The 23,932-nt window shown below is 35.9% G+C and overlaps 1 pseudogene; it reads right to left on the bottom strand.

The window, feature by feature from the left end:
• Positions 1–15,917: 15,917 nt before the first annotated feature.
• Positions 15,918–23,910, bottom strand: LOC116633514 (annotated as a pseudogene).
• Between the last annotated feature and the right edge of the window lie 22 nt (positions 23,911–23,932).

The following is a 23,932-nucleotide window of genomic DNA, read 5'->3' as shown; positions in this document are numbered from 1 at the left end:
AAGTGGGCAGAAGAGATGAACAGACACTTCTCTGAAGAAGACATACAAATGGCTAACAGACACATGAAAAAATGTTCATCATCATTAGCCATCAGGGAAATCCAAATCAAAACCACACTGAGATACCACCTTACACCAGTTAGAATGGCAAAAATGGACAGGGAAAGAAACAACAAATGTTGGAGAGGTTGTGGAGAAAGGGGAACCCTCTTACACTGTTGGTGGGAATGCAAGTTGGTACAACCACTTTGGAAAACAGTGTGGAGGTTCCTCAAAAATTTAAAAATAGAGCTACCCTATGACCCAGCAATTGCACTACTGGGTATTTACCCCAAAGACACAGATGTAGTGAAAAGAAGGGCCATATGCACCCCAATGTTCATAGCAGCAATGTCCGCAATAGCCAAACTGTGGAAAGAGCCGAGATGCCCTTCAACAGATGAATGGATAAAGAAGATGGGGTCCATATATACAATGGAATATTACTCAGCCATCAGAAAAGATGAATACCCAACTTTTACATCAACATGGATGGGACTGGAGGAGATTATGCTAAGTGAAATAAGTCAAGCAGAGAAAGTCAATTATCATATGGTTTCACTTATTTGTGGAACATAAGGAATAACATGGAGGACATTAGGAGAAGGAAGCGAAAAATGGGCGGAGGGAATTGGAGGGAGAGATGAACCATGAGAGACTATGGACCTGAGAAACAAACAGGGTTTTAGAGGGGAGGGGGGGAGGGGGGATGGGTTAGCCCGGTGATGGGTATTAAGGAGGGCACATACTGCATGGAGCACTGGGTGTTATACGAAAACAATGGATCGTGGATCACTACATCAAAAACTAATGATGTATTGTATGGTGACTAACATAACATAATAAAATTAAACACTACAAAAAAAAAAAAAGAATAGCTAAAACCAACAACACAAGAAACAACAGGTGTTGGATAGGATATGGAGCAACAGGAACCCTCTTGCACTGTTTGTGGAAAGCAAACTGGTGCAGCCACTGTGTAAAACAGTATGGAGGTTCTTCGGTTAGTTAAAAATAGAATTACCTTATGATCCAGCAATTGCACTACTAGGTCTTTACCAAAAGAATACAAAAACACTAATTCAAAGATGCACCCCTATGTTTATAGCAGCATTATTTACAATAGCCAAGAAGCAACACATGTCCATTGGTGGATGGATGGATAAAGAGAATGTAGTATATACAATGGAATATATTCAGCCAAAAAAAAAAAAAAGAAAAAGAAAAGAGTGAAATCTTGCCATTTGCAATGACATGGATGGAGCTAGAGAGTATAATGGTAAGTAAAATAAGTCAGTCAGAGAAAGACAAATATCATCTGACTTCACTCTTATGTGGAATTTAGGAAACAAAACAAACAAGCAAAGGGGAAAAAGAGATAAAGAAGCAATCAAGAAACAGACTCTTAGTTACGGAGAACAAACTGATGGTTACCAGAGCGGAGGTGGGTGGGAGGTGGGTTAAATAGCTGATGGGGATTAAGGAGGGAACTTTTTGTGATGAGCACAGGGTGATGTATGGAATTGTTGAATTACTATATTATACACTTGAAATTAATGTAACATTGTATGTTAACTAAGTGGAATAAGAGTAAAAACTAAAAAAAGAAAGAAAGAAAGAAAAAATTTGTTATATTAACCTTCTTAACTACCATTTCTGGTTATCTTCAGTTACCATAGGGTGTAATTTCCTTATTCTAGTATACCTTTGTTCCCACATGTTATATTTGTGTTCTGATTGTCAAATATATTACATTTCTATGTTATGTCCCAATAATTCAATTTTATACATATCATTTAATGCATTGCTTTTTAGATCCGTTCACAGAAGAAAGGAAAAGAAAAATGTACTATACTGTCTTTTTTAATTGACAACATAGTTACCTTTACTGCCACTCTTTGTTATTTTGTGTGGATTTAAGTTACTGTCTGGTGTTACTTATTTTTAGCCTAAAGAATTTCCCTAATTAAGGCAGGTCTACTAGGCATGAATTCTCTCATTTTTTGTTTATTCTGGAATATTTCTATCTTACCTTTATTTTTACAAGATAGTTTGCTGGGTAGTAGATACTTGGTTGAGAGGTTTTCTCTCCTCTAAGCACTTTAAATATATCATTTTACTACATTCTAGTCTTTATTGTTTCTGATAAGAGTCAGCTATTAATCTTTGTGGTTCTCTTACACATTATGAGGTATTTTTCTCTTTCTACTTTCAATATTTTTTCTTAATATATGGGTTTCAACATTTTAACTATGTGTCTAGAGGTAAATATCTGCATTTATCCTACTTTGGAGTTTGTTAAGCTTTCTCGTTGTGCATGTTGATCATATACATTTTGATCACGTTTTTCATCATATTTGGAAAATTGTGCCAGTCTTTGAGACTTTCTCCTATCTTCTGTAGGCAGAATCTCTGTCTTATGGAATGAGGGTAGGGTAGGATAGAAAAGTCACTCTTCACCAGCTTCCACCCATATCCTCCCTACAGAGAAGAAACTATAAAGGTTAGGGGTGTAGTGGCAAAAATTGTGCTGCCATTTGGCCAACACCACTGCCCCATATAATCTTCTGAAGCATGGAGCTGGGGGAGATGAAATCTTTTAATATTCTCTGGCTACCAGATCCACTCAAAATACCTCTTCCACTCTTAGGATCTGGAGGAAATACCACTTGCTGGAATAGCTCTTTGACAACATAGACTCGGGTAGGAAAATGGGTACGGTACCCAGTTCAAGTGTCATGGCCTTCCATAGTTCTTATCAAGTTTTCATATATTTTGTTAAATAAGTGCTTCTCAATTAACTATAAGCCCTTTCATCTCCAGAGACTTTGAATGATCACCCTGCTAATTGGACCAAGTTCTTCACATCATTCTGGCAGTCTCACTCCAAGAATGATGTTTTTCTCTTTATCATTTACATTTATCATATTTGTCATCCATATCATATCACATCAATAAAGAAATTAAGCATTTGGCCAATTAGATTGACATCAAATACTGCTTTTATTACTTATATCTATGTGTGTAAAGGTATGGCTAAGACTAGTGTGATCTACTAGTGGAATTTTATTCCTATTATCATCTAAGGCTCAGGAAAAATAACAGATTTTGTAATTTAAATCTGTTGTTCTATCTACTACAACATGCTGCCATACCTAAAAATAGAAATTTCAGGAATAAACAGAAGTAAAACTTTCACTATGTGCAGATGACATGATACTATATATAGAAAACCCTAAATATGCCACCAGAAAACTGCTAGAGTAATAGATGAATTCAGTAAGTTCGCAGAATACAAAATCAATATACAGAAATCTGTTGCATTCTATATACTAATAATTAAGTAGCAGAAAGAGAAATTAAGAAAACAATTCCACTTACATTTGCACCAAAAATAATAAAACACTAGGAATAAACTTAACCAAGGAGGTGAAAAACCTGTACCCTGAAAACTTTAATGAAAAGCATTGATGAAAGAAATTGAAAATGACACAAATAGGAAGATATTCCATGCTCATGAATTGGAAGAACAAATATTGTTAAAATGTCCATAGTACCCAAAGCAATCTACAGATTTAATGCAATCCCTTCAAAATACCAACAGAACTAGAACACTTCTTTTCTCACAGAACTAGAACAAATAATCCTAAAATTTCTACAGACCACAAAATACTGCAAATAGCCAAAGCAGGCTTGAAAAAGAAGAACAAAACTGGAAGTGTCACAATCCTAGATGTCAAGATATTCTACAAAGCTATAGTTATGGTACACACAAGATAGTCACATTGATCAGGTGGGGGGTGGGAGGGATGAGGTGGCCAGGTGATAGACATTGGGGAGGGTATGGGCTATGGTGAGTGCTGTGAATTGTGTAAGACTGTTGAATCACAGACCTGTACCTCTGAAACAAATAATACATTATATGTTAAAAAAAAAAAAAAGAAGAAGAAGAAGATAGCAGGAAGGGAAAAATGAAGGGGGGGGGAATCGTTGGGGGAGACGAACCATGAGAGACTATGGACTCTGAGAAACAAACTGAGGGTTCTAGAGGGGAGGGGGTGGGGGCATGGTTAGCCTGGTGATGGGTATTAAAGAGGGCACGTACTGAATGGAGCACTGGGTGTTATATGCAAGCAATGAATCATGGAACACTACATCAAAAACTATTGATGTAATGTATGGTGATTAACATAACATAATAAAAAAAAAAAAAGAATGAGAACCACTAACTATATCTTTTAGAGGAAGATGTGGTAAAAGAAAGCAAACAAGACAAAAGCCAATGACTTCTCATTAATTTCATTACGTTTATCTCCAGGGTCTGATGAGTGAGAGGATTATCTAGCTCTAAAATATCCTGTAAACTGGTAGCACTTGAAATGCTCCTACTCACATGGGTAATAGAGAAACAAGGTAGCATCCAAACATCCTCCACCATAAAATATAAAATTGAAAAGAATAAAAATGTCTGCAAAAAGCTTACAGAATTTTATGGAAAATCCAGCTAATGCTCCCCAACATTTTGGAAAGAAAAGAAAAGAAGAGGAATACAGACAGCATAGCCAGGGGCTGACCTTCACCCCCTCACCCCAACCCTGTTGAAGGAGAGAAGTGGGGAGGGGTGGCAGGAAGTGGCTGACCCTATGTCCATCTATAAGCTTATTTGTACTTTATTGTTCCCTCCTACTTTCCCCTCCTGAACACTCTTAGACCTTTATTCACACTCTGCTTCTTTTTCCTTGCCCATTTTCTTCTTTCCCATACCATGAAATTCTCAGACACCTATTAGCAGATAGTATAGTGGTTAAGGGCAAGATCCTGGATCCAAATTGCCTGGGTTTAATCATTTTCAGGCACTTCTTGAAATTACTTACTTAATGTCTTTGTACTCCAGCTTCCCCTATGTAAAATGAGGCCAAAATAGTTCTACTTTACAAGGTTCTATGAAGATTAAATGAGGTAATACTTATACTTGGAACACTGCCTTAAATGGGTGTAATATAAATGTTTGCTAAATAAATAGATCTTTATATGGTATATCCCATATGATAAAAATGTTTTAAAATGTGTAAATTTTATATTTATACTTTAAAATTACATAAGAACATACGTATATTCTTTTTAAAAAAGGACATATGTATTCTTCACCAAATATCTATGTATGAGTTTTCTATATTCTGAGACTTACATTAAGCTGTGCCACTTGAGAATATTCAGCTCAACCTCATTAGTGACTACTGGAAGAAGAAAGAGCTCAGTAAATTCTTATAAAGTAATTCCCTAGAAACTCACTTTAGCACTATGTTCCTTCCAATAAAACACTTTATTCAATCTATGGAAGGAGAGAAAGAAATAAAAAAAGGACTCATAGTTTTCCAGACTTCACTGAATAGTTTTAAGTCCTTTTATTCACTCTGCTAATAATCTTGCCAGTACAATCCTAATAACTATGATTAGAGTAACAAAGTGCATAGGTGTTTGGGAAAATGCACCTTATGCCATAAGTAATTTAGAATGAATCTTTAAGTCTACTTCTTTTCAGTGTGCTGGGATATACACCCTCTGGGAGACGGAGAGAGCTTAAAATGCTGGGTATCAGTAGAACCTAAAAAAAATGTTTAGTGAGGATTTCTGCACTGATAAATGGTACAGGAAGCCATGGCCATCATGTAATGTTATTTGAAGAAATTTAACATTAATGTGAAGTAAAAAGAAAAGTAACTTGAATAGAATGATGCTCATTTGAATGGAAAAATTGTAAAATGCTCAAGATTAAAATTTTCCACAACACAATATAGATTGGAGAATTAAAGGATGAAGACAGCAAAATTTATGTGGAATGGTAGAAAGCTACCACGAAGATAAAAAGGGGAAATTCATGGCAGAATAAATTAGTCAAAATCTTTGGAGGTAGGAGGGTGGATGCAGGATACTTTGTAAAGGAAGCTAAATAACTACTTACCTAAGCAGGAGTTGAGAAAGTTTTGGAACAAGATTTTGCTTGTTTCTTAGGTATATCTGGGAGGAGATATGTGAACTAAAAATGTTACAGAGCAAGCAATATAGAGAGAGTAAGCAAGATCAAATAAAGCAACATCACAGGGAATTTTTTAATGTTCAGCAGTCTAGAATAAGTGTGATGTAATATATTTCATTAATTTTTCTTCTCTCTGTTCTCTGTTGAAAGTTGCAGAAATAAAGAAAAACACATTACAATAGTTCCTCCCTGAACTTGACAAACCAGATTACAGCTATATCCATTTTAAACATTGTTTTGCTTTCTTGCTTCCCAGAAGTATCTTCTGAAGAGGTTCATTTTTGACTGGTCAGTCAAAAGGATTGAGAAAGTTTCTGAAGTCAATAATAGGAATTTGATAATATGTGCATATTAAAGATTGAGAACTGGTCATTTCCAAATATATTGTAGAAGCCAGTTGACTATAGCTATCAATTTATTCCATAATTGAGTTGTAAAGTGCCAGGGGTGCTGACATTGATGGAGCTCAGGAAGGAAGAAGCAAGTGAGAATCTGTAGCTGACAAGGACCTGATTTGAATCAGGATTAATAAGGGTTGATATTATTAAGGATTGAATTAATCAGTACCCTATGTAATTTGAATCTCTTAAAGTCTCTCATTATCAGCCCAGCACTCATTTAGAAGAGATGTTTGGGGACCGGTGATAGAAATGTCTGCTAATAATGCCCATTGCTCCTCACATAAGAATTGGAAAGTTATTTAGTGAAACTGTTATCTAATTTCCTGTCACCAAACTTTTGCAAATTTCCCTTGGGTTGTTTCTCATTATTTTGAGTAATTATCATTCTCTTGGCACCCTGTTAAGTTTTGTTTGTTTGTTTTTTTCCCCATAGAAGCAAAGATGATCACTCCCAAGGCTGGTATAACAGAAGTCATAACATAAGCTGTATTTCAATCATTATAGTTGGCTTCATCCTTACTCTCTAAAAGCCCTAAATAAATTTACATTGAAAGGAGAGCTCCCTTGTGCCAGTTTCTCCTCAGGTCAAGACCAAGTGACTTTTCCCTGAGCTAGTCTCTTCTCACTTAATTACCCACCTTGGATATTGACCGAAGGTTACCTCTTCAGAGAGTAGTTAACTATCCCAAAAGACTGGCTCCAACATTTCCCGAGCCATTTAAAAACAGGCCTAAAAATTCAGCTTTATAGCTCACCAAAGCAGGAGACATATGGTTTTTTTATCTTCTATCCCCAATCTGTCTTCATTCCCCTTATTGGATACCAGAGAATTTTCTTTAAAAAGGTATACAATAGATTTGGTTGATTTATTTGTACCCTGTGTCACCTAAACATAATTAATGTTGGCTCTTTAAAATTAATTTAATCCTTTTTATCCATATGATTTCCATGAGATAATGGAAACCAGAAGAATCCAAATCTCTCCCACACATCCTCAAATTTAAAAAAATACTGATGAACAAAGAAAACAAAAATACCCATAAAAAGGAATCTGGGTGGCTCAGCTGGTTAAGTGAACGACTCTTGGTTCTCTTGGTTTCTGATCCAGTCGTGATCTCAGGCATTGTGAGTTGGAGCCCCCTGCCATGCACGGTGTGGGGCTCCATGCTCAGCAGGGAGTCTGCTTGAAGATTCTCTCCCTCTGCCCCTTCCCCGACTCACGTGCACATACATGCATGCACTCTCTCTAAAATAAATCTCTTAAAAAATATCCATAAAACAGATCTTCCATATACCTAGGAAACAGAGAATACTATGAACTTTAATTTATAGGTAAGCAGTAAATTATATCCAAAAACTCACTCTGGAGCCTGGACCTGACTATGGAAAAGACGGAGACTCTACAGGGGAAAAAAAAAAAAAAAGAGCAGAACTGAGGCCCCAGGGTAACAGAACACAGATAAAATCAATCCCAGAAATATAAAGTTCCATCCTGAGTGAAGAAAATACCAAGAACCAGCCTGAGACTTGGTAGCTAAGAGCAAAGGCTCTGAGGTATCAAAAGGACAGCACCTGGAAGTGTCCAAGGGTAAGATAAGCAGTCTCAGTGGGAGCATCGCCTCTGTGGGAGGTAGGATATGGAAGATGGAGAGAGCCCTGTCAAGCTTGGTAGTAAAGAGACAGAAGGCAATTAAAGGTCCTAAAGAGACGAAAGAGAACCACAAAATCCGAAGATACTTCAAACTCTCCTCCAAGGAAGGTCCTAGAAATCTGAAACTTTCATTTTACTATAGACCACCAGAAGAAGGGCATGGTGAACTGCAAAAATCTAGTAAACTAACCAAACCCATTCTACATGTCTATCAATACCTATAAGTGATGGTCCTGGAAAATAACATTTCAGAAGACCAGAAAGCAATTGAGGATATCCATAGTAAGCTATGATGAGATAAAAATTAATGCATTCCTACGTTACAGGACACCCATACAGGACAACACGATTGTAACATAGAATCACATGATACCAATTCAAATTAAACATCCTTAAGTATGCAGGTATATAAGAAAACTAATTCAAATGAAAAATTCTAAAACTAACAACAGATATGGACCAATATTAAGATCTGAAATAAGTTGACCAGATTCAAGAAAGAGTTAAAGAAGAAAAAATAGTCTTAGATACAGACTTACCTATAAGGTGCAAAGAAAAATAGATTTTTTTTGAAAACATATTGTAAAAAATTGAATGTGGTAGCCAGTTTCCAAAGATGATCTACATGTCCTAGTATTCATGCTCTTGTGTAGTCCCACCTACACAGAATCTGGGCTGGCCCAATGACTCTCTTTAAACAATAGAATGTAGCAAAATTGATGCTGTGCCGATTCAAGCCTAAGAAGTTGCTTTTACTTTTGGATCCTGAGAGATCACATGGAGAGAGAGAGGCCCAAAGACTCCAATATGTCAGCTGAGCCCAGTGTTCTAGCCATCTTCACCAATGGACCAGATTTATGAATGAGCTATGTTGAAAAATCTAAAACAGTTATGTCTACAGATTACTGCAGATCAGCTGACATTACTTGGAGCAAATAACAGCCCATTTGAGCCTGGCCAATCCACAGAATTGTGAGAGATGATAATTAGATTGTTGGTAGGTCACTAAATTTTGGTCATTTTTTACACATAAATAAATAAGAGAAACATTCAGAAAACTTATGAAAAAAGCCAAGGGAGAAAAACAAAAGTAAAAAGAGGTAAAAATGATCAGAGAAAAAATTACTGATATAGCTGATATGCAAATAAAATCTTATATATATATATAATGAGTCCCTGAAGAAGCAAAATAAATCAATTAAATAGAAGGTAAGCTCCTTGACATCAGTCTTAGCAATGACTTTTTGGAGTTGACTACAATAGCAAAGACAACAAACAAAAGCATAGGTATTTGCAAATCATATATCTGATAAGGGATTAATATTCAAAATATATTAAAAGCTCATACAATTTAGCAAAAAAAAAAAAAAAAAAACCCAAACAATCTGATTTAAAAATTGGCAGAGAGCCTAAAAAAAATTAAAAAATAAATTTTCCAAAGAAGACATACAAATGGCCAATACCAACATGAAAAGATGCTCAATATCGCTAATCATCAGAGACATACAAATCAAATCCACAGTGTAATATCACCTCAGACCTGTTGGAATGACTATTATCCAATAAATAAGTGTTGGTGAGGATGTGAAGAAAAAAGAACCCTTTGTGCACTGTTAGTGTGAATGTAAATTGGTACAGCCACAAAAGAAAACAGTATGGAGGTTCTTTAAAAAAAAAATCACAAATAGAACTACCATATGATCCAGCAATTTCATTTCTGGGTATGTGTCTGAAGGAAATGAAACTGTTATTTTAAAGAGATAGTTTTACCCTCATGTCCACTGCAGCACTATTTCAATAGCCAAGACATAGAAACAACCTAAATGCCCATCAACAGATAAATGGATAAAGAAATTGTGATACACACACACACACACAATAAAACATTGTTCAGCCATGAGAAAAAGCAGGAAAGCTTGCCATTTGTGACAACATGGATGGACCTTGAAGGCATTATGCTAAGATGAAATAAGTGAGAGAAAAAGGAATATCATATGATCTCACTTATATATGGAATCTAAAAAACAAAACAAATCTTCATAGATACAGAGAACAGATCGGCAATCACCAGAGGCAGGAGCTGAGGGATGGACAGAATGAGTGAAGTGGGTCAAACGTATAAACTTCTGGTTATAAAATAAAGACATTCTGGGGCTGTGGTGTACAGCATGGTGACTATAGTTACAATACTGTATTGCATATTTGAAAGTTGCTAAGAGAGTATAACTTAAAAATTGTCATCACAAGAAAAAAATTGTAACTGTATGTGGTGATGGGTGTTAACTACGCTTATTGTAATAATCATTTCTCAATACATACACATATCAAATCATTACGTTGTGCATCTAAAACTAACACAATGTTGTATGTCAATTATACTTCAATAAAAAAATAAGTTTCAAATGAATTTTTTTAAAGTATAGAAAATCTTCACTCCCTCATTCCTATCTTTATATCTCAGCAACTTGACAAAGGTGTCTCCCACTTCACTAAGCCACCATCAGTGAGGATTCCTATAAAACACTCTTTTAATTAGTGAGCTCTGTTGAATTGTCTAATTCTGCAGGACATTTCTCTGGCATTGCTCATACATAGTAGTTATCTCAAGGTATAAAATTATGTGCTGTCTTTCTATTTCCACCAGTGCCTAATAACAGACTGCCTTTAGCTTTCAGAAGGGCTGTTCCTTGCTGTGCATCAAGTAATTTATAATATCCCCAATGGATGCCATTTGTGTGGTAGTGTTGATGTTTGCCAGAGACTCCAGTCTTCATGTAACTGGATAACAGACACCCCTGAAATCACTCGTAACTTAGGATGATGTGATTCCAGAGAGACTGTTTGGGCTCAGGTTGTCTCTAAAGGTTTTTGTTTTTTTTTTCCCAACTCCATTAAAATTCAGATTTCTTTGAGTAAATCAATACAAGGCTTAATAAAATGCTCAAGTGCATTATATATATTCACCAACATGTAAATAGCCCTCTTCTTATCTAGAGGTTCTGAAAAGACAGTAATTTATTCTGTACTATCTGTAAAATGGCTATTGTTGTCCCAGTTCAAATTATTCTCCCAAATTTTATGGATCGGTCAGGGCCCCATATTTTAGCTGGATAGATTAACCATTTTGGATATGACTAATTCTTAGTTCCTAGGTTCCTTTGTTCTTAGTTCCTAGGTGTCTTCCTCTTCTCAGAGATAAATTATGATAGAATATATTTTCAATGTAATGAGCTAGTATCCTCTTTACAAGGATTGAATCTATATCTTATCTAACCAAGGTGTATGGCTACGCCGGAGTGATCAGCCTATCTCAAACATGTATCGGCGGCGTTGTCAAATGGAAGAAAATTATTTGATTTTCAAAATTCTTCTGAAACTGGAATAAAAACATAAATCCTTGGCCAACTCCACAGTAGTGTACCAGTCTCCTTTAGTTCACTGGACTTCTTTTTAAATGGCTTTTACCATCCCTAGTGAAGAGAAGCTTATCAATGGAACTGTTTTATTTAGTCCTCAGTAGTCATAGTAAAACTTCATTAACTCTTTTTTCCTAGATACCAGACAGGGCCTTTATATAATTAGTCAATAAGGGATTAATATCCCTATTTCTAGCATCTCTTAAAGCAGGAATGGATTATTGTCCTCCAAGGATTTGGAATTGTTTAATATTCAATATAGAGGAAAGCTTGCACTATTCTACAGGTTCTCTTTGGGTGTCCAATTAGCAATGGGTGGAGGCAGACTTGACCTGATTAGATATTTGCAGGCAAAGGCAAAAACCTCCAGTATCACAACATATCAAATCCAATAAAACATTCAGATAGAGGTGACATTTCTACAGGCTTTTCTTATACTCATATATTCCAATTTGTAATTTACTATAACTCTGGCACCTACTACCACAGCATCACATTATCCTCAGAGTTTTATCTTTGGCTTTCCAATGTTGTCCTCTCTGTCTCTTGCTGATATCATCATGCATCATGTTCCAGTTTCCGGTAATCCCAGAAAACTCTGTTCACCACCTCAAAGCCATTCAGCTTAGACCAATCATGCATCTTTAGATTTCCCTGCTGATATTTTGCAAGTAGAGCACAATCCTCGCACTCTATTGCCTTAACAAACGGAGTATTCCCACATCTTGCTCACTCACTTTATTTTACCAAGTATTCTTTGACATATTCCAAACAACATATCCCATACAACAAATCTGTCTGGTTCTTTTTAGCAAGGCAAGTGCAGTTGCCCAAACTATCAGGGGTTTTCCACCTCCCAGCCAGTAGTCACCATCAGATTTTATATAGCACCTTCACCAATATATTTCTTTTTCATCTAACTTTTCTTTTAAAAAGCACAGAACTTTCTTCTATCACTGAGATCCAGGAAAAGGAGATTGCTAATAAGTTTGCTATAGCTGTCTGTATGTTTTGTTCTCCTACGAGATTGTATAAGGGTACCAAGCATTCTCAAAGTTTGCATGGAAGCATTTTTCATTAGGAGTGATATTATTGTTATCTATATTCAATCTAAGGTACCTGCAGTTAAAACATTTCTACTACCATTTCTGCAAGGATCTTTTATGTTCCATTAGGTGAAAAAATTGGGCAGGTACCCTTTTCAATGTAAGCTTGTTAGATTTCTACCTTAACCATGGTAGTATCATTATTTGGAAAGAAAAATGTATACTAAAGTCCATAGTCATCAGGCCATTTAATTCTCTCCATTCAGACTCAATGGATTCTCTACCATTGAAATACTAAGCCCTAGGACATGTGGTCTGGACTAACAAAAACTCATCAGGTTTCTAGTGTTTATTTGTTGGAAAGATGTCTCAATTATTTAACAATGCCCCCCCTCCATTTCCATGGTCTTGTCCTTCATTCTCAAGGACAGTGAATAACGTTGGCTTCTAGGTGAATATAATATCTGCCAAGCAAAAAACCTCATGACTCATCTTCTATTTTATATATTTGTCTCATCTCTCCTAAGTCAGTCTACTCCTTTGTGTTCTTCTGATAGAATTTCCATTTTGTTAATGCTATTGATAACCAACAAGCAATGTTTCTAGCAATTTTCCCTATTTGCCTTTGTTTATTAACCAACCCATTTTGCTAAATCCTAGATGTTTGAAACTATATAACCTAAATTCCATTGATAAGATATATACTGTAATTTGCTTCAAAAAAACTTCCACTATAGTGAACCAGGGGTTAGTTTCAGCTATCCCAGCACCAAAGTCTCAAAAGACCTTCCCTACCCATCCTTCTTCACAAGGACCATTTAAGTAAATTTCAAGGGTGGAATGACGTCAAATTCACAAGATGAAATAGGCTTACCCAGTGTTTATTTACCCAAGTTTATTACCCAAGTTCACTTAGCTTTAAGCAAGAATACAGAACAAGTAAAGCAGCAGCATGCATAGCCGCAACACGACAGCAGCTTTGGATACTCTGATAGTTTCCAAAGCTTCATTCACTGAATGCAAACTGTTCTATGTACAGATCACTCAGCACAGGGAAGGTGCAGGGTTGGGGGGCTCTCTCAGCTTAATTAACTTGCTTATAACCTAGCACCTAGAGGTATGTTTGCCTCACATCTAATTTTAGTACAGCTGCATTCCATAAAAACAGGCTATACAATAAACAATCTTGATATACTTGACACACTTGATGTACAACATGTTTAGGAACATTTTGGATCAGCAATCAGTTCATACCAACCTCAGGAGGAATCTAATTTATCCCAAGTTAATGCATCTATTGAGTTGCCTTTGGAAGACTGTATAAATGTCAATTTCTTAGAGGGTCCTCAAACTGGAGTAAAATATTACTGTTCAACTTTTAACCCTTTACGTCCAAAGTAATATAAATACCCAGGATATTATTAAAAATAATCCTGATAAAATCATATATTACTTGTGCAATTATGAAGCTAGTAAAAGAGTGTAAATATCATAGCATATAATTGTTTTTGAAGATACTTCAAATAAAACATGTTCCATGTACATTAAGAAATAAATATACTTACATTTACATAAATAATAAAAAGTATTTAAGGATTACTTTTAAAAGACCAATAGTAATTACAGAAAAGAGGGTTTAATCAAAAAGAAAATTAAAATGTTAAAGAAACATGTAGTTTATAGCGCTTGTAAAATGAGTCACAAATACTGTGAAATTGCTGAAAATCACCCTACAAGTACAGATGGTTTCTAAGGAGAATAAACTTAATCATGTGGAATATTTTTAAAAGAAATTTTGTTTTTGGGGACCAATTGGAATTAATTTTAAGACCATACCAACAAGTTGACTTTTTCCAATAATGTTTATATAAGAGATAAATAAATGTAAGCGATAAGAGATATTTATCATATGCCTACAGTTTTAGATAATAACGTTTAGTATATTTGTTGGAACTATTGGCAAGATCTAAAGTGTTTTAAAAATACTAGAACAAGGGCGCCTGGGTGGCTCAGTTGGTTAAGCGACTGCCTTCGGCTCAGGTCATGATCCTGGAGTCCTGGGATCGAGTCCCGCATCTGGCTCCCTGCTCAGCAGGGAGTCTGCTTCTCCCTCTGACCCTCCTCCCTCTCATGCTCTCTGTCTCTCATTGTCTCTCTCGCAAATAAATAAAATCTTAAAAAAAAAAAAAATACTAGAACAATAGGCATATTTTCATTCTTCTACAACTTAAACTTAATTCTCATTTTGTATAATTGTTTTTCCTAAGTGAATGTGCTCAAAAAAGAAACAAACCAGATTGTTCAAGGAATATAATTGTTTTGCCAAAAGAATTGAAGCACCTGTGCCTATATAATTTTAAGTAAATTAGAATATATATATATATATATATATATATATGACATATATAATATCTTTTAAGTGATCACATCCCTGAATTGGAAGTAAATTAGTGGGAGAGAATTCACTGACAGTTTTATATCCCTACATGCAAAATCAGGTTCTTATCTCTGATCCAGCCTCCTCGCCTTTTCCTTAGTCAGCTCCAACTAAAACAGATAGGAATAGTAACGCAACCACAAGGTTGATCGAAATTGCTTTATACTGCACTCAAATATCCCTAAATTTATAAATTATTGCATCTCATGCTGCATGCAGTATCCCTGATTTAAAAAAAAACAAAAACAAAAACAGTGCATGGAATTACAACTCTGAGCTGTGGTTAATTTTGATGTTTCATTCTTTAGTTCATGCCAACTTTCATTTTCTTCCTAACATCCACAAATTTCTTTAGAAATTTTCATTTTTTCCTAACTTTATCACCAAACAGTACATTTCTTCTCAGGAAATATTCTTCCAAGGAGCAGAATTTTATTTTATTAGTCAACTGGAGTTACTATGTGTGGCAGAAAACAACAAAGCCTTATTAACTTGCAGGTCCAGAGCAATGGGCTGGGCTCATTCATGAACTAAATGACTAACCCTATATACCAGCCTCTATTACAGCTATTTTTCACCATAATTATCTGTTTCTATCTGGAATTTTGGAAAGCCCTAGAAAATAACTAATTTGCAAAAGCCAAATCCTCAGATAAAAATAAAGCACAATGTTTCTAAATAAGCTAGTTCTATAGATAAGGTTCCCAAACTTTCACTGGACCCATATCCAAGAAACCATAATGGGAAGCTGGGATGCTTCCACAGAGCTTATGAACTCCTCTGACCATTAGCCTTCTGGTGGAATAGCAGTCATGGCTTATCTACAGGACTTGGGGCTTTTTTCAGCAGATGATAAAAAAGAAACATTTTGAATATTGTCTGGCAACTATTTATTTCTTCATTATTCTTCTCAAGGTACCTATAACTTCTTTGTTCCTCAGGCTGTAAATAAAAGGATTTAGCAGAGGAATTATTATTGCATAAAATAAAGAATACATTTTGTCATGATCTTCAGTGTGGCCAGACTCAGGATGCACATACATGAAGAAGAGAGCGCCATAGGACAAGGAAATAGAGAGCAGGTGGGCGCTGCACGTGGAGAAGGCTTTGCTCCTGCCCTTTTCAGACTTATTTTTCAGGATGGCGAAGAGGATCCAAATATAAGAAACCATGATGGTCATAAAAGTAAAGACTTGTGTAAAGGCCGAAAAGATTAAAACCAGAAGTCTATTAACTGTAGGATCAGTGCAAGAAATTTTGAGAAGTTGTAAAATTTCACAGTAGAAATAATGCATTTCATTGGACCTGCAGAAAGTTAATCTAAATAACAAACCCACATGAATTGCTGAATGTAGAAAGCCAATAAAATATGAAACACCAATGAACTGAGAACAGAGGTTATTGGACATCACCCCCGGATAAAGCAAGGGGTTGCATATGGCTACGTAGTGGTCAGAGGCCATCACTACCAGGAGGAAACACTCTGTGATGGCACTGGAGCCAAAACTGTAAAATTGAGCCATACAGTCAAAAAGTGATATCGTATGATTCTTGGATAAAAAATGTATAAGCATCCTGGGAGTCACAGAGGATGAGGAACGAGCATCTGCAAAGGCCAAACTGCCGAGAAATAAGTACATGGGGGTGTGAAGATGGGGGTCCTTCCAGATGAGAGCAACCAGACCAAGTTTGCCCACCGTGGTGGTGAGGTATGACCGAGAACACCAGGAACAGGGGGACCTGCAGCCCCGGACGAGCTGTAAGTCCTGTGAGAACAAACTCAGCCGCGAGTGTCTTATTTTCTTCTGCCGTATCTGACCTGGCCGGACAGTAAAATAAAAGAAAAAAGTGTTGAAACAGTCACAAAAGAAATCATAAAAACAGTGTATTTTTTGTGTAACATGTATTTCTAAAAGGTGCTTTTCATGTAATTAGCAATTTCTTAATTTTTACCTTTGTATATGTACTTTAATATACATTCAAAATTTTCCATAATAAAATGTTTTAAAATGATAATTCACCTAAAGTAACAAGTAAATTTAATACAAATCCTTCTCAATCCAACAGAGGTTTTAAGAATTATATATGCTTATCTTAAAATTTATATGAAAGAAAAAAATTTCCAATTTTATCCAAGAAAAATGTATAGTAAGAACAGTCAAGAGTACCTTAATTTCTACTGCACTATAACATAAAGATATAATAATCAAAACATTAAGATAGTGGAATAAGAATAGACAAGGGGGTCAATGCAATAATAGGCAGCCTTCTCAGAAATAGATTCCATTATATATAGAAGTGTGGCATAAGACAAATACGATGTTTCAATTCGGTAGGAAAAAGGTGATGGGTTTAATGGATTGTGCTGCCAGTGTTGGCTGTCTGGATATAAATAAGGTTAGACTCCTACCTAACAGCATAGATATTTTGTAAGAAATTTTGGAGACAACAATATAACATAGTGATTAGAGAAATCCTTATCCAAGAGAAGAAAGCCAATACTAAGCGTAGCTACTATATAATTTTAATGATTAGCAAAAGAGTATTGAACAGAGTCATAGGGCATATGATAGGTTGGGAAATACATTTTACTATGTATATGAAAGATCTAGATTTATGAATAATGTAATATGTAATATAAGAATAACTTAAAAATAGATAAGAAAAAGGCAAACGATCCAAAAGAAGAATGAATAAAGGATATGAACAAGCGAGTTTACAGATAAGTGAATCAAAATGACCAATAAATAAAATGAAAAGATGCCTAGTTTTCTGTGTGTCGTAAATATACACACATGTGCAAGTGCAGGTGCGCACACACACACACACAGATACTTCCTTTCTCACATATCAGATTAGCAGAAATTAAAATGAACGGATACTGCTAACTGAGGTGAGAGAAGTGCTCCTTTCGTGTTACTTGTGGATATATGAATTGCAACAGCCTTTTTGAAAAAGCGATTTTATATGATACCATTTAAATTTTTAATAAATACATATACCCTTTATCTTTTTGCCTTATATATACCCTAGAAATAAAAGCACAACTATACAAAGATAAATACACAAAAGATATCTAATGCATTATTTTTCAAGGTGGCAAAGACCAGACACATCTACAGTGAGATGGTTAAATAAATCATGGTTATGTACATTCATATTTTGTAATAGAATTCAGCCACGAAAACAAAGTCTTATTTCACTTGAATTGGCAATTTTCACAATGTATTGTTACCCGAGAAGAATATGTAACAGAGAAGTGTAAATAAGATTTCATTATTGAAAAATAAACAATGCATTTTTAAATCTTTTACCTGGAGAAAAATGTGGATAATAGAAATTAAGTTTATAGCATTGGGTTTTCTAGAATAGAAGTAGAGGTAGAAATGAGGGAAATGGAGAAGAGGAAGAGAGAAGTCAAAATAAAAGTTCTATGAGAACAGCAGCATATATATTAGGATCTCTTTCACATAAAATTATGTAATTGATTTATTTGTGTGTATATCTATGTAGGCCTTTATACGTACATAAAGAGATGTGCAAAAGAATAGTCTCCAACATGTTAGTAATGGAGAAAAGAAACAAGAATGATGAAATCCTGTTGTTTTCTTTTTCAAGGAGATGCTTTGTCACTGAAAAGTCCATTGTAAAATTAGGATGCAATCATCTGTTAATTTTTGCACGTATATATCAGTTAAAGACAGAAATAGCCTCCAGGGAAATTAGCATTTTCTTTTGGAAATTGTCAATGGGAGCCAAGTTTTAACCAGTGAAAGTAGATACGGGGCGCCTGGGTGGCTCAGTCGTTAAGCCTCTGCCTTCGGCTCAGGTCATGTTCCCAGGGTCCTGGGATCGAGCCCTGCTCTGCAGGAAGCCTGCTTCTCCCTCTCCCACTCCCCCTGCTTGTGTTCCCTCTCTTGCTGTCTCTCTCTGTCAAAAAATAAATAAAATCTTAAAAAAAAAGAAAAGAAAGTAGATACAATTTGTTTTAATACCCCGAAGTTATCTGTAATTGTGTAAGATAGGGATTCAAATAGAACAAGAGCTTTTTAGAAGGTTTTCTTTTTTTGCAATTTTAGTAATTTTTTTATTAATCTTATTTCTCCATACTTATTCTTTAGTCCCTGTTGTAAATTTATTTTTTATTTATTTATTTATTTATTTAATAAGATTTTATTTATTTGTCAGAGAGAGAGAGAGAGAAAGCACAAGCAGGGGGAATGGCAGGCAGAGGGAGAAGCAGGCTTCCTGCCGAGCAAGGAGCCCGATGCAGGACTTGATCCCAGGACCCTGAGGATCTTGATCCGAGCTGAAGGCAGACGCTTAACCAACTGAGCCACCCAGGCATCCCCCCTGTTGTAAATTTAACATGTGATGAATAAAAAAAAAAAATTTAACATGTGATGTTTGCATGAAGTAATGACATTGATTTTTTTTCATGATTTATAGATAGTCTCTGAAAGAAGTCTAAAAAGGAGTTTTCCAGTGAATGTAGTTTCTTTTATATTACCATAAAAAGAAAAATAAAAACATTCAGGTACACAGATTGTTATGGTATTTCCTGGGATGAAAAAACATTTTCATAATTTTATAGTCACATCTCTCAATACTGATGGAACACAAAATTTTTTTTATCATGAGAATGTATTAGAAAAACTGAGTTTGTCTAATGTAGAAATAGGAACAAAAGCTCTTTTTCTTTTTTTTTTTTTTAAAGATTTTATTTATTTATTTGAGAGAGAGAGAATGAGAGAGACAGCACATGAGAGGGGGGAGGGTCAGAGGGAGAAGCAGACTCCCTGCCGAGCAGGGAGCCCGATGTGGGACTCGATCCAGGGACTCCAGGATCATGACCTGAGCCGAAGGCAGTCGCTCAACCAACTGAGCCACCCAGGCGCCCACAAAAGCTCTTTTTCAATGAATCAGTGATCAGCATAAGAGAAGATTGTGAGATATTATTCTATCTCCACTAAAAATAAAGGAAGAATTCATGAGCTTTGGAATTTTTACTTTTGAATGTATATCCACCGGGAACCCCAATATGTACAACACAGGCAAAATATTAATTGAAAATTAGGAACTTAAGAGATTTTTGCCCTGCATAAACTGGCCCAACTTTCTTTACAATCTTGAATAACCAAATGTTTGTTTTTGCTAGTTTTAGCTCCTACAGTGTGTAACTTGGCCAAGGATTAGTAATCTCTGTGAATTTTGTCTCCAGCGTTATGTGATAAATGAGACAAGGAGCATTTTGCAGTTACCACCAGTGACTTTAGCCCATAGTCTCGTGATTTCATGAAATTAAAGAATTTGTATTGTATTTAGCCACAAACTGTAAGCCAGAATTTCCCAGTCTGAACAAATTACAAATAAGTTAGATTTGAGCTGCATAGCTTATGTCTCAATTAAGCAAACTTCACATTATGAAATTAACTCTGAATTTTTCTTACCACTATTATTGAATTTTTCTAATTTTCATTCTTCTGTTAACCAGAGTTTATTATTTAAGAACTCCCCCCAAAATGTGTAAAAATTCTAACTGAAATATACATGATCAGACAGACATTTACTTCTGTCTGTCTAGATTTTGGTTGCTGATTTAAATAGAAAAAACACCTGTCCAGGATGTTAATTTCTTACTTAGATGTTTATCATACAGACAAATTACAACACTATATTAATGAAATTTATGGAAAATTATGAAAATCTCTGCACTCTCACCTACTTCCTGTAAATCATGGGAAATTGGAAATGTTTTCTTCAAGTAACATAAAAGGTGCAGAATTGAAGCAGTATTATTTGTGTATTGATTTTCCTTGGAAACTCCAAACTGGAGGGAGATAACATTTCTTCCTTCTATCTGCAAATCTATTCTTTAAAAAATTCTGAAATTCCCTTAATGCTTCAAAAAGATTCCCAGTAGGATGAAGTCAAAGTTGTTCTACTGGGCCTTGTGAGCTAATCATCAAATCATCTACACACAGCTAGTTATAACAATTAAAACTGTACATTGTGTCCTCAGGGTTCACCAGAGGGGCATGTTTATAAAATGTCACTGAACGGAGTTTAGAATAAGCTTGTTTTCCTTCCTCTTGTCTCTTTTAATGGTCCCACTACCCAAATACCTACTTGCCCACTTGGAAATCCCAAAGGTACATTAGAATTAACATGTCCAAATCTGAAATTAAGATCTTCCTCTATTCCACCCCCAAACCTGGTATTCTTCCAATGTTCCCTGTCTCAGGGAATAGGGTCTGCAAACAAGTATTTGTGCACACCATAAATCAGGAACATATTCATGAAACTAATTTCTCCCTCAATTCCATTTTTTTGACTATTGCCTCTAGATTTTATGTACTAAAGATGTCTTAAATCCAACTATTTCTATTTGTACAGTTAATCCTAAAATCCATAATACATTCATCTTTCACCTGGGCTTATTAAATAACTTCCTAATGACACTATCTGCATCTGCTAACACAGTCATCCACTCCATTTTCTACACTGATGCCAGACTGATTCTTATAAAACGTACACCATTTCACCATCATCCCATACACACTCTCCCCACTCGGCATGTATAAATAACTTCTCATTCCACACAGAGTAACAACTAAAATTGGTAAGCCTAAATATCCATTTCCCTACACTGAGAAATAGACCCAATAATTAACTGTATACAGTTGAAGAGGGTTTTTTTGCATTACATGTATATATTATTTACAGTAACACTAATTGAATTTACAAATAATAGCCAATATTTTAGTAGATCAACAGAACAGAAGGTTAGTTCTCCTTTATGATAAGTATGAAGCACATGTTCTTAATTGAACAACTGTTCATTCCATTTGATGATTCAGAGTCCCAAACTCTTTCCAACTTGCCACTCAAGCATTTTCCACACATGATTTCCTTCAGGGTTTGTGTTCTCATTTGGATCAAGCTGGAAGGGTAAAGTTCATAGGGGATTCCAAATGTGAGGTGCTTATGAGCCAGAAATGTAAGTGATATACATCACTTTCAAGCCTAAACTCAATCATATCGCTATAGTCAATGGAAAAGGGAAGGTGTGTGTCTAGGATGAAAAGAAAATAGATTTGGTGGTCACCTAACAGTTTCTTCTCCTTATTCTACTACAGTTTCTGATTCTCATTTACCAGTTTTACCCTCCTTCCCATGTAGACAATACTTTCAGCATCTTCCCAAGGGAGTCAAACCCAATTCCCATCTAGCCTGTATTCCAAGAAAAAGCTAGGATCTCCAGTTGATACTCTGGTCTCTCCATTAAATCCAGCTGCAGCTGTTCTTTGGGAACCAAGAATTTTTTTAGTATTTTGCCACATGTTATAATTACACACAGAAATATGCAATTTTTGTAAGAATTATCTGTCATCTTGTGGAAAACACGAACTTTACAAAGTTATCCAGTCTTTATCAACATAATATTGTCAATATAAACGAACCAGCCTGTGCTCTACAAAACGTCCTGAAAATAAATATTCCTTCTGTTCTCTTAACCCATTACATTCTCTTCTTAATAAACTTTAGTCCACTCAAAAGACTTACTCTTTTTGAGGGATCTACCCATTGCAAAAAGACGTCTGTCCTTAATCTGATTTTCTGACTGTGTTACAGACTATCAATGTTTGGCTAAGTAAAACTGGATATTGGATGTTCAGAAGCTGCCCCCACCCCCAGTATTTAGCCTGTCTCTATGCCAGGGATCTCACTACATGACCAGCAAGGCTACCCTTGTGTAGGCATAAATATAGGGTGGATCTGAAATATCTGGAGATTTGGCAGTTGTCTCTGATAAGGTGTCAGAAAGTGTAGAATGTCATCCAACCTCAATTTCTCTGTGAGTTCTCCTCTCCCACATGCTCGTTCCTACCCCCAAGTTGTAGCGCCATCTCTACTTTACCTGTCTGGCTTGAGTGAAAACAGGTACTGGATGAGCCGATTGTTGGAAGATTAGTATAAATTCACTTGCTAATTTCACAGGATTTCCCACACTGACTTTGCTTTCTGCCGGACAAGCTTCAGGTTCTCTTTCAGACTTGACTAGAGACTCTGGTCATGTCCTCCCACATCTGGTCTTCACAAATATGTCCCAGGCTACCTCTCTGAACTGAGTTATCACTGTTGGAATTGGGCTGTTCTCATGAAAAAGTGAGTCTCAAAAATTCAGAGTCCAAGAAGGGGATTTAATTGCTTGTCCCTTGTCTTGCTACCTCCCATTCTTTCTGTCATGAGGTCATGTCCTCAGCCTAGAGATGACCTAGGTCTACAATCCTAGTCAATGAATTGTTGAGCAATCCATGGAATAGGTATAGCAATATCCACGACATCCTACCTGGCAGAAAAGAAATTAAATCTTTTTCGTCTTTGTCTCTGAAATGGTATATGAAAATATGGGGGTGGGGAGGTAGCATGTGAGATGTTGGAAGTGGAAAGAAGGTCCCTAAGACTTCTATTCTACTAATATCTTCACATTCTTATGGACTCTTCATTTTTTCAGCTTTTGCAGCAAAAGCCGAGGGCTGTTGGAACTTGTGATCTGGTCTCTTAAATGGAACATGGCTTGCCTGTCCTGAAAGTCTTTCTGTCTCTCCCAGCTCTCTAAAAAGTCAAGTACTAGCTTTTTCCAACTTTAAATATCATGAAAACAAACATAAAATGGGATATTTATTTATTTTAAAGATTTTATTTATTTGTCAGAGAGACAGAGAAAGCGCCAGAGAGAGCACGAGCAGGGGGAGAGGCAGGCAGAGGGAACAGCAGGCAAAGGGAGAGAGAGAAGCAGACTCACCATTGAGCAAGGAACCAGATGTGAGCCTCAATCCCAGGACCCTGTGAGCATGACCTGAGCCGAAGGCAGATGCTTAACCGACTGAGCCACCCAGGT

This window comes from Phoca vitulina, unplaced genomic scaffold (genome assembly GCF_004348235.1).
Source record: "Phoca vitulina isolate PV1807 unplaced genomic scaffold, GSC_HSeal_1.0 scaffold8, whole genome shotgun sequence".
NCBI classification, from domain to species: Eukaryota; Metazoa; Chordata; class Mammalia; order Carnivora; family Phocidae; genus Phoca; species Phoca vitulina.
The sequence above is the reverse complement of the archived record's forward strand: the minus strand, read 5'-3'. Positions and strand labels throughout refer to the sequence as shown.